Consider the following 16,487-nt stretch of genomic DNA (forward strand, 5'->3'; position numbering starts at 1 on the left):
AAGGACCTTGGGTCAAGGCCTGCAACAGGGCATTGTCCTGGAAGTGGTGTGAAACACTGATGACATTGAAATGAGGCTGCAGCTGAAGCTGATGTGTGACTTAAAGACTGCTCTGGCTTTTATGTGGGGTGGTGAGGCTGGCAGGGCGCTGTCACTATCACCTAGGCAGGGCTCTGTGGTGGTCTCACCATGGTGGAAGCAGGGAGCTAGAGCCCAGGGAATGAATTCCATCAGTGGTTAGAGGCCCACAGAACAGAATTTAGTGAGGGGTCGGCATGGGGATGACAGAGGAGAAAGAGGCTCAGGTTTCTGGTTTGGGCAGCTGTGTGGAGGGAGGGCCGAGACTGGGAATTCAAGACAGAGTGGGGATCATGAGTGTTGAGAGGAAGAGAAAATGGCCTGAAGCTCAGATGTGCAGTGCTGGCACACAGGTGAGGGGTGCAGGGATGCTTTCAGTCCATGCCACTTGGCCTCCCCTCCCTTCCAATCCTCCGGACTGAAGCTAACGTTGCCACTTTGGGCACTGCCTCCTGGTGCAGGGAAGAGGGTTCTCAGGAGACCCATCCACGCCCTTTTGTTTAGGAAAACAGCTGGGCTTTTTGTGATTGGAATTGGAGTCCATACTGAGTCCCCAGGTGCAATTCCCAGGTGGGGTCTGTGCAGGCCCACCTGGGAAGAGGTTGGCTTGAATGATATTTGCTGTTATTAGGCCCAGGGACCCAAGAATGCCTGAATTCTGCCATGCTGTCTCCTCAACTCATGGCCCCAGCAAGATTCTGAAGGAAGGCATCTCTGTAAAACAGGAAATCACTGACAGTCAGCTGTTCTTGATCCACAAAAATGGCAACTTCAGAGAGTTCAATCAACACAACGAATCAAAATGCTACCTTAAAATTGTCTGAGACCACTGCAGTTCTCTCCGCTGCAGGCAGGCAGAGACCATCACACAGGGCCCAGTGCTGAAGCAGAACAGCTCCTCTGCTGTGCCTCTGGGTCTTATACCTCTCTATCCAGCTGCATGGCACCACTGGCCTTCAGAGAGCTGGTCAGGTGAAGGCCCAGGTAACACAGGCCTGACCCAGCTCTGGGAAGGGGGCCTTGAGCAATATTTTTGTGGGAAGGAGAAACAGGAAGCTATAAGATGATGATGGGGGTGAAGAGACCTTTTCCCCTTAGAGTCACCCTGTTATTGATGTCAAGATGCTGAACAGGTCGGGAGCAGTGGCTCACGCCTGTAATCTCAAAACTTTGAGAAGCCAAGGCAGAAGGACTGCTTGAGGCTAGGAGTTGGAGACCAGCCTGTGAAACATAGGGACACCCCATCTCTACAAAACAAAAAATTAGCTGGGCATGGTGGCTCACACCTGTGGTCCCAGCTACTCGGGATGCTGAGGTGGGAGGATCACTTGGGCCTGGCAGGTGGAGGCTGCCATGAGCCATGATTGGACTGCTGCACTCCAGCCTGGGGAACAGAGTGAGACCCTCTCTCTCACTCACTAAAAAAAAGTGCTGATCAAATCCTCATCTGGAAAGGGGTTCCCAGGGGCTGATGATCAGAACTGAGCACCAGAGCATACACCTGTGCACACACACACACACACACACAGAGGAGAGGAAGCCATTGGGTGAGACCTGGGTGACAGCCACTTCTGGTTCAGGAGCCCCAGGGCAGGTGAGCACCTCCTGTCTGAGTTAGTTTGGGTCCATCAAGAAGCAGTGCAAGGTGGGGCTGGATGTGTAGGTCGTGGGTTACGGGCACATCGGTGGAGGATTAAGGGGAGGAGCTAAAGGAGGTGAAGGCAGGGAGTGCCTCCCACTCTTTGGCAGACACTTTTGAAGACAAAGGGGGATGAGGGCAGGCTGATGCCGCGGTGCACAGGAGGTGGGGGCCCAGAAGGCGGTTGTGAGTCCATTGGCCAATTATGCTGAGCACTCTTGCACTCCATGAAAACTGATTATTTTGTGGTGACTGTGAGACCCTGAATAAACCTACTTCCCTGAGGCTCACAATCCACACAAACCCTGAGCCTTCCCAGGGTTCCTCCAGCCAGGCAGAGTGACCCCGTCTTGTTGTTCCTTGCTGACCTCGGGAGAAGCACGGCAGTGGGGGTGGAGGAAGGTATGGGAGAAACATGTCCTGTAGGTGGCATCTGAGGTCATGCAAGGTGATAAGGGCATGTAGGCGGAGCTGGGTTCAAATATTGTCACGTGCAGTGCACAACCAGACTCTGAACTTCCCTGAGCCACACCGGAACAACGACCATCCCAGGACCCACCTGAGCCACACCGGAACAATGACCATCCTGGGACCTACCTGTCAGGTTTCCGTGTAGGTATCTGAGATAACCGAGGAGAACCGACTAGCAACATGCCTGGCATGCTTTGGGCTCTGTGTAGAGACCCAGCCTCCTCTCTCTCCCATCCCCCTTTCCTCCAGATTCCATCCTCTTCAGTACAGATGGGATCCAATACAGAATGTGATGTTTATGATTTAATGGATGACAAAATACCAATTAAATATCTAGGCTGCTGTAGTCAAATGCCAAACCATAAATCGCATGTTCGAGCACCTCCTCCGGGTTCACGAGTGTCATCTCGGCTGGAAGCAAAGTCACTTTCAGCACCGCAGACAGCACCCTGGGCACGGAGGGAGTCTGTAGCTCCTGGGCCTGAATGAAGCCATCAGCGCAGGGTATTTACCTGTTTCTTGGGGCCACTGGACAATATATTTTCTTGCGGGGGTATAAAAGTTTGTTATACATAAAGAATATCACCACTAACAAATGCTGGCAGGCTAGGACAGCATGGTACGGGGTGGAGGATGGCTAGCTCTTCGGAAAGTGAAAGGTTTGGGCGGCATGTGCCTCATGCCAGGCTGATAGGTCAGTAGATGGGAGAGCACATGCCGAACACCACAGGGCATCAGGGCAGCAGGGTTCCCTGTCTCATCTGGGGCTTTGAAGGGAGCACACCCAGAAGTGAGCAACTGAAGCAAAGCAGCTTCCTGAGGTGCCCCTTCCAGGCTTGTCTCTGAAGTCACAAATGCCATTTTAAGCAATATGTTTAATTGGATGATTTCCACAAGTTATCCACGAAGTCTCTAACCATCATAATTCAGTGAAGAAAAGAACATTAAGTTACAGGCTGGGGGAAGAGGAGGCAACACCCTCCAATTCCGGAGGTTCTAGGGGTAGGGAAAGGGGAAGGTCTTTTGTTTAAACCAAGCCCCTCATTTCAATGCACAAAAGAATTACTCTGTTCGATATTAAATTGTATTGAAAACAAAATGGACTAAAAAGCAAATACTACTCTATGTTGGGGTGGAAGTGGGAGGAAAGAATGAGTCTTGGAAGCAGGAGGGGAGAGAGCAGGGGGAAGGTTCTGTGCTGTGACCCTGGGTGGTCATTCACGCGGCTTCATTTTTACTTTTGGTGGTCTCAGGAAGGTCGGATTTTTCTTCTCCTTCTTCCCCTTTGTATTGGCTTGGAAGTTTCGCCAGCTGTCCACACGACCATCTCGACTTTCTTCAAAGTTTTTCTGCCGCTCTCTTTCTCATTTGGCTTTTTCTTGAGCTTCAATATCTTCTTCCCTTTGTCGTTTCCTTTCATGCATCTCTTTGGCTTCTCTCTCTTTCCTTTCAATTTCCTGTTTGGCAAAGAGTTTCATTGTCTGTATATATACAGCTTGTTTGAACAGCTCAGGATCACCCTCTGCTAAACTCGTAGGTTTTCCTTCCTTGTTTAATTGTTTTTTTTTTTTTTTTTTCACTCTTTCACACTGTTTTCCAAGAATTCCTTTCCTGCCTGAATTACATCCAGGACCGTCTTCTTTTGCTCCTGGTCCAGTAGCAACTTGCAAGCTTTGTCCGCAGCTTCAAAAGCCTTTTGTGCTGTCAACGTCATCTCAATTTTTGTCAGGATGCACCAATATGGATAACTGCCGAAGCCTCTTTTTTATTTTCTCATCTGTAACTTCAGGATCTATCTGAAGAATCTCAGACGGGTTCAGATTGAAGTAAGAGGAACCACGACTGTTGATCTTCCAATCCGATTTTTGGATGTTAGAACCAAGTCTCCCTTCTCTATTTGTTTCACCTCACTGTCGAAGGTCATAAATGCTTCCTCTGTGGTGCCGTGGGGTCCTGCTCTCTCCTGAAGCTGCCATTTCCAGCCAATATCTTGCCTCTGTCCCCTGCATCATCAAATTTCCCCACCTTATGGTTTTATAAAATTCTGCTGTAAATATCTTGCATACACACGAAATGTATATGTCTTCTTGCATATATATATATGCATAAGTGTGTGTATATGAAATACGTATAAATACCTTCTGTGTATGTGGGTGCGTGGGTGTGGGTGTGGGTGTGTGTTCACACATAAACTGACCCTGAATTCCTCAAAAAAACTGTCCTTCTCTCTCCTCCCCTTTACAGAAGACCCCTCCAGCACATCATCTGTCCATGTGGCTTCCTTCTCCTTCTGTCAACGCCTCCATTGCTCCGGTCAGAGTGTTCCCACATCTGACCTCAGCAGCACTTGTCAGCAGCCATTTCTCAACTCTTATTTAACTCAACCTGTTATCCGTATTTGGCCAGAGGCCCCTTGCCGTGTCTCTGAAGCATTCCTCCCAGACACCCCAGCTCCCGGTTCTCCTCCATCCCCCAGGTCCTCCTTCTCTGTGTCCTTTGCTGCGGTTCCTCAGCGTTCCGACTTCCAGAACCTGGAGTTCTCCTGGGATGTGGTGTCAGGCCAGGCCTTTTCTCTCAATTCTCTTCCCAAGTAAAATAATTGTCTCAGCCTGAATTCTTTTCTAAACTCCAGATTTATATATCCAATGTCTAACCAAAACAGCACTTAGATGTCTAAGGCCCCCCCAGGTGCAATGTGGCCAAAACCAAACATTCCTCCCCTCCCCGAATTAGCCTGCTCTTCCCCATCTTGCAAAGGACAATTCTTTTCCACATGTTCTCACGTTAAAAACCTTGGAGATATTCTTAACTCCTCTCTTCATATCACACCAATTATATCCAATTCAAAGGAAAAACCCATAGCCTCTATTTTCAAAACATATTTAAGTGTCCAGACACTTCCCATTACCTCCATACTAACACGTTTCTCTCCAAACGCACCCGCATTTCACTGGCATTACTGTGCTCTCTCCTGTGTTCGCTCGCTTCCTTTCTCTGTCTCCGTCTCTCGCCCTCCTTGTCTGTATGTCTTCCCTTTGCTCTCTGTCTCTCTGACTTTCCCCCCTCTCCAGACCATTTTCAACGCAGCATCCAGGATGGTCTCATGAAAGCACAGTTGTGTCACGCTCACGCCTTCCAAGGGCCCCTCCCCACCTAGAACACAGCCCAAGTCTTCATGACGGCCTAGAAAGGCCTGCGTGATATTAAACACCACCCCTGCAGTCTCTTCAGCATGCTGCCCCCCGCCCCTGCGACCCACCCCTCCCAGCCACAGCCCACGGGGGCCTCCTCCCTGTGGCCCTCACACCTCCTCCCGGCCTTTTGGCTCGTAGTTATCAGACAGAGAACAGCACTTCTACAATCATTCTCTTTGTCTTACGGCACTTGTCACCACTTGACATGTTCTCTGTTTATTGTCTGCTCTTCCTGCTGAACACAGGCTCAGAGAGAGCAGACTCTGTCTTGTTGACTATTCCATGCTTAGCTCTAAAAGCAGTGCTTGGTCCATAACACTTGTTGAGAGAAAGAAGGAAAGGAAGGAGAGAGCACAGCAGAGGGACAGAGGAAGAACGGATGAGGAAACAGGCATCCTCACATTTGGTAGCGAAGCCTGGGATGCTGGGGACTCTCCTAACTCACCTCACACCCCTCAGCACTTGCCCACAGTCTGCAGGGCGGACCCTCGGGAAATGGTCACTCAATGACCAAGTTGTGAAAGGAAGAAGTGAATGAGTGAATAAATGAATGATCCAAGCAGCGCAGGACTGGGAGGGGGTCTAACTTAGGTCTCTCCGGGGACTGAGCACTCCCTGGGCTTCATGGAGCCCAGCCCTGGCTGCATGAACGTGCCATGGATTTTATGCTTCCTGGACCCTGAGACACAGACCCCGCGGTGGCTCCTCCTGTCTGGGAGTGGCATCTGGGCAGATCTGAGTCCACGGGCACAACTGGCAAGGCTGAGACAGGAAAGAGGGAGCTGGCCTGAATTCTGACCTCCCCAGACAGTGCTCCATTTGGCTGGGCAGGTCTTCCCCTGGGGTGGAAAGAGCCTCTCTCTGGAACAGAGGTGGCCTCTGGGATTTCACCATTGCTTTCCAGAGTGGAATCACAGCACGGGGCAGGGGCCATTATACCCCTCGGTAGAATGCCTGGGAGCGCCCAGGCTGTGAGAAACCACAGCAGGGGACTTTGTTTCTGAGCCCCGAGTGCCTGTTTATGGCCAATGGGGTGTCATTTGTTGACGTTATTACACAAGAAGCCACTGTCTTCAGAAAGGAGATCACCCCAGGATTCCTGCTGGTCAAGAGAGCTCTAATGTAATTATCGACTGCACAGTAACTTGACGGGTGTATTAGTTTTATCAGCATGTATGTCCATATATACGTATGTATATGGACACGCACATATCCTTTCTAAGTGGTTGTAAATAATGAATAAACTGATAACCTGACACATCATCATTCAGACCTCGAAATGCAATCGATGCTTATCAGGGAGCGTAGTTGCGTCTGCAATGAGCGTATGTGAAGCAGGATACCCGTGGTGGCCGCACCCGCTTCCCCCTCAGTGTCCACCCCGAGCTCTTCAAAGCCCCACCACGGTGATGCACTTCGGCACCATTAGTTGTGCGCGAGATATTTGTGAGTTTGGTTGTCTGTTAACAATTTGGCCCTGCAGCAATTAATATTTATATTTGCAGTCCCAGTGCTGATCATGGGCGGCTAACAGGCTTGGTTAATTGGTTTTCCACCCCCACCCTCCTACTGTATCTTTCCTGACCAGTGGAGGCATCTCTTCCAAGGAATCTCATAATGGCCTTTTCATGTGTTTGTGATTTTAATTACCTTTTTATTGCTATGCAAATCTCCCTTCATTTAATCTGCCAACCAGAAGAGAGAGTAACATAACCAGCAAACGTGGAGACAGAGGAGTGGGAAAGGATTGACGCTGCAGCACAGGCCCTGGGCCAGCACGCTCAGGTGTGCAGGAAGGCAGCCTGGTGCAAGCTGAAATAAGGGGTATCCTCCTGTGGACACGTTCTTCTGAGTGTGGCCATTTGGAAGATGGGGCTCCCTTGGGTTGGGAGGAAGGTAGAGCAGGGAGCAGGGACTTTTGGGTGCCGCTGTGCCAGGGGCACTGAAATAGAATTTCACGCACAGTGGTTTATTTAGTTCTCTGGAGGTGGCCTCTAGGAGGGGAAACTGAGGTCCAGAGAAAAGAAGGCGATAGTTGTGGCCAGAATGTGGCCAGGTGAGGCTCGGTGCCCACAAGTGTGTGTTTCAGAACCACAACCACAGAAGAACCTGTTCACACCGCGCTGCCTTGACTCCCCTTCCCTGGGACAGGGGCGGCAGCTCTCATCGCTGCAGGGAATTCTGGGAGAAAGGACCTGGTTTCCTGGTAGACTGAGAGCTAGCCAGGCCTCTGACCAGTGTTGCTCTGGATGGGAAAGAGGAGGAAAGAAGGCTTTTCTCCCACATGCCCCTGCCACCAGCCAGGGTGTCCTGGGCAGTGGGAGAGCCACAAGTCTCCAGCAGGCAGGGCCCGTCACCCCGGCTCGTGCTGCGTCAGGCCCCTGCTTGACTCAGGAGGGGCTTATTGATGGAATCCAATGGGATTGTCAGGTTTTGTGCTGGGATGTGACATTCCATTCCTCATTTGTTACATCATGGATCTGTCTTAGTTCATTTTGTGCTGCTATCACAGAATACCACAGACTGAGTACTTCATAAAGAATAGAGGTTGATTTCTTACAGTTCTGGAGGCTGGGATGTCCAAGGTCAGGGGGCTGCATCTGGTGGGGGCCTTCTTGTTGCATCATCCCCGTGACAGAAGGCATCACTCACTTAGGGAGAGTGAGCAAGAGATTGTACTTACCTCACACACGCCTGTACTCAGGTGCCTGCGCTCACAGATGCCTGTTCTCACACGTGCCTGAGCTCACAGGTGTCTACGCTCACAGGTGCTTAAGCTCACAGGTGCCATGCTCACGGATGCCTGAGCTCACAGGTGCCTGTGCTCATGGCGCCTGCTCTTACACGTGCCTGAGCTCACAGGTGCCTATGCTCATGGGTGCCTGAGCTCACAGCTGCCTGCTCTCACACATGCCTGAGCTCACAGGTGTCTACGCTCACAGGTGCCTGTGCTCACATGTGCGCACCACCTCCCCACACCCTCTGGGTGGCTTCTCGGCTTTTAATCTCAGAGGGTGATGCCTGCCAGCACCCGTCTGGCTCTGCTCTGTGGGCCTGGCCAGTCTGAAAACAGGTGAGGCCCAGGCCCAGCCGGCAGCCCAGCCTCTCTGCTTTCACACGAAGGAAAACCATATTAACAAAGACACACATGCTCACTCTTCCATCCCATAAATCAATTAATACCTACGACTGAGTGAACTACGAGGAAACATTCAATAACTCTGCCTAAATGTTCCATCCGGGCCCGTCCACGGCTTATTACATTACACAAGGTGCGGTGATTACCGGGAAAAACGCTTCCTGTGCCACCTCATTTCCTCTCCTTGGCCTTCAGCTTTGCTCAAGGTAAAAAAGAAGCTCATGTGGTCCCGTGACCAAGCGTAGCATAGCATGCATACATGTGCAAGCCCACACGTGTGTTTGTGTGTTCGTGTGTGCCTGCAGGTGGCGTCATCTGGGCTGGGGGTCCTGTTTTCATGCTCATGGGTGGTCTTCTAAAGCTTGGGGAGCGAAGGCCCATGAGGCCTCCACCCCACAGAAACATGGTGGGTGTTTAAGGAAGCCCTCTGTTTCCCAGGGGTGGGCAGCCAGGGGCGACCATCCACAGGAGAGGAAGCCGGGTCTCAGAGCTCCCACCACGGCGGGTGGGCTGCCCCTGTCCCACCTGGTGAGTCCCTGGTGCCTCTATTGCAGACACAGGAGGTTGGGATTTGGGGCAGACACCTGAGCGCTCCCGCACGTCCCCAGGCATGCGTTTACTTCCCTGTGAAAAGGCTTCATGTTGGTGTCTCTATCCCAGAGCTGCCAAGGGTGACATGAGAGTGGTGGAGGCGCCGCCTGCTGCAGGGCCCAGCGTCGAGAGCTGCTGTCCCCATCATTGTTGGACACGAGAGCGGTGGAGGCGCTGCCTGCTGCAGGACCCAGCGTCGAGGGCTGCTGTCCCCATCGTTGTTGTGGATGATGCTGTTACCGTTGCTGTCATCATCTTCACGGTTCGAGAATCCAGAAGGGCTGCTCCCGCGCACACCCGCCTTCTCTGCAACGCTGCTGCTGAGAACTATAGGCACAATTTCCTACCGTGCCCTGGCCCATCCCAGGGACAGTGCGAGCTGCCATCCACACTCATGCCAGCAGATCCTACCACAAGTCCTAGGCTCCTAGGTCCAGTGTCCCAGTGCCTGAGACAGGAGGTTTTCAAAAGAGAACATGAAATAAAGAGCGGAGAACAATTGGTGCTCCCATTGCCAGGTGGAAACGGAGGCTTGGGACACCCAGATAACTAGAGGATTGCCAGTCCACCGAGTGCTCAAGCTGCGATTTGGCCTGGGGCTGCCCCAAAGGGCTTGTATAATCCCACCCATTCACTGGAGCCTCTCCTTCCTCTCCAGGGAGAACCCTTGGGGGGCTTAGAGCCTCTCCCACACGCTGGGGGTACTGGGAGACAGCTGCCTTGCTTACAGGGGAGGCTGGTCCTTTCAAAGACTCCCCTGGGACCAGTGGCCAGGAGCCACTCCTCATTAGACCCACTGCAAGCAGGTGCCGGCTGGGGCTGGGCATGAGAACCTCCAGAGTGCCTCAAAGCACCGTATAGCATTAGAATCTGCAGAGTGGGGGGAGCTAGGCAGGTGAAGGGTGGGGTCTCCGAGAACCCATCCAGGTGAGTATTATGGGGTTGCAGGCACACAGAGACTCAAGGGGCGACTCAGAAAGGGGCTTCCAGAGGGGTTGCCTCTTTGGGGAGGAGGAAGACAGGGTCACCAGGAGCAGATGCAGGCCCCCTGTGCATGGGGCAGTCCCTCTCTGGGATGTTAGGGGAAGGTTTCTCTCACCCAGAAGGCTCTATTCCAGTGCCCCATAGGGCTCCTTGCCTCTGAGGCTGCCCAACCATGCCTGAGAAGGGGTTTGTGTCGGGGGTTTTGGGCGAGGCAGGCCCCATCCTGCCCGAACCATGGTGCTTCCATTTCCTCTCAACAGATCAGAGTAGCTTTTGGCTGTAAGTCCCTTCTCCAAAATAAGGAACAAGGAAAGCCAATAGCAAGGCTTAGAAGATTCTGGACTAAGAGACAAGAGACTCAGCTCTGTCACTAGCTTGCAGTGAGGCCAGGTGACAAGACTCCTCCCTTCAGCACCACCAGCCCAGGAGCCGGGGATGCTGATAGGAAGGACGGCACTGTCTGCTGGGAGCTGGTGCCTCCTGGGAGAGAACAGCCCACAGCGGATGGCAGCTGGAGGAAGGTGCCCTCTGGCAGTGTCTTCTAAAAGGGAGAGCAGTGACTCCCACGCTGCCACCCTCCCAGGCCTAGGAGGACCACGGGAGGCCACTGGTGAGAAGAGGGGCTTGGAGAAGAATAAAGGAGCATCCAATGCCAGGCTACTATTGCTAACGCAGATGACAGTAAGCACAATCACACCTTTCAGGCGGGGTGGGGTGGGGAGGTGGGGATGGGAATTCCAGGGACCTTCCCGGTTTGAAGAGGTAATGGAGTCTCCCGGGTAGCTGAGTGCACTTCCTGCAGATTCTCAGGTCCCTGAGCCCCTTCTTTAACGTCCGTCTGCGGTTGTCCATTGTCAGACAGCCCGAAGGCAGGAAGCCCCCTCCTCACACCCCTGAAGCCAGCTCCCAGGGGTGACACCAGGGTCGCTAGTTCTCTTTTCTGGGTATTTCTTGGACATAATTCTGGGGCCCTGAGTCCTGGTGGCCCCAAGGCATCACACCCTCAAGGATGGAGCCAAGGCACCCCTAAGCTGGGCTGTGGGAGCTGATGTGAGGCACAGTAAGGAACTGGGTCCTTGAGTGTGAGCATGAGAGGACACAGTGACCGTGGGAGAAGGAGCTGGAGAGAACCCAGGAGGGCAGAGCCATATGAGGGTGTCCTGGATAGAACAGTGTCCCCAAAGATTCATGTCCACCACCAACTTTAGAATGAAATCTTATTTGGAAATGGGGTTTTTACATATGTAATTAGGTAAGATGAATCCATACCAGACCAAGGTGGGTCCTAAATCCACCTTGTGTCCTTATAAGAAGAGAAAACAGAGACCCAGGGAGATGCCGTGTGACAGCAGAGGCTGAGGTTGAGTGACACCTCCACAACCCAGGAAAGCCAAGGCTAGCTGGAGCTGGGGGGAGGACCGGGACAGATCCTCCCCGGAGCCTGCAGAAGGAGGCAGCCTTGCCGATGCCCCACTGCACTTCCGGCCTCCAGAGCCGAGGGACAGCTCTCTGCCCCAACAGCCCTGAGAGGCCGATACGGGAAGATCGAGGGTGGCTGGGGGTTGGGCTCCCCCTTGCCTCCTATCAGGTGAAGGTTTTGGGACCTTTGAGGTGAGGGAGTGATTTGAGGTTGAGAGGAAGCTTCCTGGCCACTGAAATCTGACCTCACCAAGGTTGGCAGGATGCACTCGCTCCTGAGGTGTTTGGGGTGTCTGCACAGTGGGATCCCATAGAATCAAGCTGGATGGGGAAGAATGAGTCGGGGGGGTCCATGCTGGGTGCTCTCCAGGCAGGTGGAGTGAGGAGGTGAGCACCTGGCGCAGGTGCTGGACAGACGCCAGTAGAGCAAGCGGAAGGTGGCGTCTGAGGGAGCAGGGCTGCAGGTCTGGGTATTAGGCAGAGCAAACCCTGATGGGAGACCCCGGGGCAGGGAGGGCAGAATGTCCCTCAGGTGGTGCCACCTTCCGGGGCAGTAGGAGGCCTGTGGCTCTGGGCCAGGGAGGGCAGCGGAGTCCCCCACACTCGGAGCCTGCCTTGGGGAGAGGCCAGGCTCACTGAGGACCTGGGCCCAGGCTCTAGGTGCTCTTGGCTGAGAGGAGGAATATGAAGCGTAGTGTGGCCAGGACAGGGGTGTCAAGAGGGGTGGGGCTCCCAGAGGCACCGGGACCCCAGAGGAAGGCAGCATGGCACAGCACCCAGCCAGGGAGCCGCAGACCCAGCCACCCCAGGCTCTAGGGACTTCTGCCAATGGACACGGGCCTGCTGTTTAACCCCTAGAGCTGCAGACCCGGCCACCCAAGTCTCTGGGAACTTCTGCCGATGACATGGGCCTGCTGTTTAACTCCCAAGCCCAGCTTCCTCGTTTGCACAGTGAGAATTGTCGTAGCCCCCTCACTGTGCTATCCCAAGCGTAAGTGGGACAGCCTTCATGGCCTGCCTTGCAAGGCACTGGCCCCCAGCAGGGACTGGAAATGGAATCATGGCAGCCATCTGCTGCCTGTCTGCAGGAATGGTGACAAGAGCTCAACAGGAATAAGCTCCCGATGCAGACGGGAGTCAGAGAAGGGTGATTGGCCAAGTGGACAGAAGCCCCTGTGTGGGGACGACACGTGTGCTGGTCAAAGGTGACAGTCAAGGTCAGCTGAAGGTCATGGACAGCATGGAGCTGGTGATCAGATGGACCCAACAGCTCTACTGATAGCCTCACCCAGGCCTGCTCAAGAACGGCACAGCAGGGAGGGTGGCCTTGGTTCCCCACCCGTCACTCGGGGCCTCCCCAGGGCCAGGGCTGGAGTCCAGAAGGCTCCAGGGCAGGCTGCTTCTGGAAGCACCTACCTTCTCTGGGTCCTCTCCTCCCTCCATCTCTCTGCCTTCAGCATGGTCCCCCCTGGGCTGCCAGCTGGAGCTGGTAATTAGCAGCTGTCTTCCTTGGGCAGGCAGTAACCTCAGTCCCTTCTCAGGAAGCTGCTGTGTCTCTTTTTCATTAACCACCCATTTCCTAAGTCAAAATACCAGCCAACAGCAAGACAGGAATGCTGACAGGCAGCCTGAGGCCCTGGGCACTTAGAGCTGGAAGGCACTGTGAGAGGCCATCTGATCTACCCACCTTCGTAAGCTCAGGTTCATGTCTACAGAAGTGAGTCCCGGATGGAAAAGGACATGAGCGGGCATTCAGGGCAGTCTCTGGCCAGTTCTTGAGTTCTCTGGACCCCACTGCGTCTGGATTGAACATTCCCAGGGTTTGGGGAGCTCACTTCCTTGCGAAGCAGCCATTTCACCGTGAAACACTGTGACTCCCAGAGGCTGCTTCTTCACACTGAGCAAGTCCGTCTCCTGGGAACCTCACCCTGAAGTCCCGTTTCTGGCATATTTGCTCCATGTTCCCATCAAGGCCTTTCAGAAATGTGAATACTGCTTTGGGAATAAATATTCTGGAGTGTCCTCCCCGCCGGTGATGAACGTATCTGTTCACATCTGAACAGCTCAGAAACCAGGATACAGCTCACAATCAATGCTGCCTTACCATGTAACCATCGGGTTTGTTTCTTTTTAGGAATACCTAAAATATTAGTGCATCTGCAGCATCTCAGAGTCAATGAACACAGCCTGTGTGTTTGGTTGATCTCTGCTCTGCCCCTCACAGCTGCACACAACCCAGTGGGGAAAGGCATGCTCCCTGCAATCATAAAGGCGGAAGACACACCCAGGGTCACACAGCTCGGAAGCCACAGACACAGGATTTCAGCTCCTTCCAGCCTATCTGGCTGCAAAGCCTGTGCTTCCTATGCAGCCGAGAGCCAGCACTGTCTGGCTAGGCTGTCCCTGGTTGACATAAGCGCACCCCTCCACCCTCTGCCCCATGCAGCAGCCATGCATTCTGTGCACCAGCTGCTCCCTCAGGGCTCAGCCCTTGTGTGCCCTGGAGTGGGGGCCACTCTGGCAGCAGGCCCTGCCCTCAGCAGAAGCGAGGAAAGGCCAGGCCTGGGGCAAGGAGACCTGCATTTAGGTTCACAGTGCTCTGGGCAGCCCCAATTTTTCCCTGCCAGCCACTTCTGAGTGTATTCCATAGCAGACACCCATTCCCCCTGGGCTGAGCCGTCTCCGGCTGCAGCCCTGCTTGGTCATCACGATGCCCTTGCCTAGACTTGCAGAGCTGAAGGCAGTGGCCCAGCACCCTGGTGACTCCCTCGAAGCCCTTGTGGGATCATGTTTCCCCTTTCATCTCACAGCACCCTTCTGAGGAGGCCTTTGGGGCGGGATGCCCTTCTTATTTGACCCAAGAGGGAGCTACGCACAGAGAGGCTGAGGACGCAAGGAGGCCCAGGCAGAGACCCCAGGAGCACCCCAGTAACTGCTCCCTAACACTGCCCTTAGCCCTGGGCCCTCAGCCCTCTCAGCCATCTGCATGTCTGCCAAGGCAGGTGGGCATCAAGGCTCCTTCCCCTTCCTCCAGGGCTGTGGCAAGGACCCCACGGCAGGGCATCTGTAGCACATGGGAGGATGGCGTCACTAGCCTCTCCTTGCTGATGAGGACAGGAAACGTGGAGAGCCTTGTGACTCACCCAAGGTCACAGCTCAAGGCTGAGTCAAAACACTTCTTCAGTCTGCAGATGCTGCATGAGTGGGCGATGCTGCCCACCTGAGGGTGCTGTGTCCTGCCACGCCCCTGGCCACATTCTTTACCTGGCACCAGGCTCCTCCTGGAGGCACAGCTTGGGGTGAGCTCAGATGCCATGGCATGTGCACCGCACCCAACATGCACCTCGTGTGATGAAGCAGAATCCCATGGCCCTGACTTTCCTATGCTAGGAGAGCCACTGGAACATTCCCAGCCAGTGCCTGCTCTTGCTCCAGGGACTGAGGGAAGGATGCAGGTCTTGGCTCTCCACCACCTGTGTGCCTGGGATGGGAGCTAAGTGGCACACAACTTACCCCCCAAGGCGGTGGTTATGATTTCAGCTGTGCTGTGAGTGCAGCAGCAGGAGCCACACAGAGCCAGCCTCCACCCAGGATGTCAGTCCCACGGCACCTCACAGCCCCTGAGACCCTGCCTGGGAGTAGGGCCCACAGAGCCCTCGGAGAAGGCTTCAAGGGCACCTGACCTGGCTTCCACACACTGCAATGTGTGCCCTCCTAGTCCACACCTCTCAATGGCAATGATAGAGGCCACTTGGTCCTGTGCTGATCCAGCTGTTCCTTTCTCTTGTGGTCGGCAGCTCTGCCCACACTTGGCTTGCGTGGACATGGAGCCCATTCATCCGGTGGCTTGGTGTAATCTGGAGACGCTCATGGCTCTGCTTTGTTGCCTGGTAGGGTGGGCCATAGACAGAAATATGACCCCCTTGGGACACTGGGCTTGGGTGCAGTGAATGCCCTGAGACCTGGCTACAGGCACAAAACAGAGATACAGGAGCGTTGCTTCTCTCAGTGGCCTCTTAAGAGGAACAGATGTTTCTTCCATGATCCTGAGGCCCACCACTTGCTAGACGTGATGGCAGGATTATGGTGCCACTATAGGACACTGGCTTCAGGCAGAAAGCCATGGCCACCCTTCTTATGAGGTCTTGTGGGGCAGCACACCTGCCACAGGTCTGGGAAAGCAGACAGGTACTTCCTCCGAGGAAGGGGTTTTGGGTAAGCTGAGTTGGAACATGGTGCTGGCTGGAGGTGGTCAGGCCCCTACTCTCCCCCAGAGTCCAGGTCAGAGTGCTGAGCCATCATCACACTATGGGCAGAAGGGGGCAGAGGGAAGTTCAGAAGAAGCAGAGAGCACAGCATGGGGCTGGAGGGAGCATGTGCAGGAAAGGCCTGGGGAGAAGATGCGCTTCAGCTGAACTTGGAAGCAGGAGCAGCCACTTATCAGGCTGGAGGGAGGAGGGATTCCTGGAGTGGCGGCGCCAGAAGCAGAGGTAACAGAACTTGCAAAGAAGCCATAGAAGCGAGGGACCGCAGTACCCCTGGGACCCCATGCTGTCCAGGAAACCTGGGGTGAGGGCCTCATGGGGCAGAGAGGATGTTGGCTCTGCCAACAGAGAGGAGAAAAGTCAGTAAAGGCAAAAGACCATATTTGAAAGTGAAGATGTTGGGCTTCCTCCTTGGGCTATGGGAAGCCAGGACCTCCTGAGGCAGAGGTGTGATGTGTTCAGAGGAACGAGGGTGACAGGAAGTGGCGCTGGTGAGTTTGGGGGAGTCAGAGTAGACATCCAGAAAGAGAACTTGGGAGGCCAAGAGGGTGTGTGAGACACAGCACAGAGCCAGCCATGACACTGGATCTATAGAGGGGTCTTTCACAGAGACTATGCCTCTGGGAGAGGAGAAGACTTAGAAGGATCCATAACTCAGTTTGGACACACTGACCTTTATCACCATTGTAATGCCCAAGAGAAGATGC

The 16,487-nt window shown here is 54.0% G+C and overlaps 1 pseudogene; it reads right to left on the reverse strand.

The window, feature by feature from the left end:
• Positions 1-3,402: 3,402 nt before the first annotated feature.
• LOC108544150 (dnaJ homolog subfamily C member 8-like) lies at positions 3,403-14,831 on the reverse strand (annotated as a pseudogene).
• Positions 14,832-16,487: the final 1,656 nt, after the last annotated feature.

Source organism: Rhinopithecus bieti, unplaced genomic scaffold (assembly GCF_001698545.2).
Source record: "Rhinopithecus bieti isolate Rb0 unplaced genomic scaffold, ASM169854v2 scaffold_25940, whole genome shotgun sequence".
NCBI lineage: Eukaryota > Metazoa > Chordata > Mammalia > Primates > Cercopithecidae > Rhinopithecus > Rhinopithecus bieti.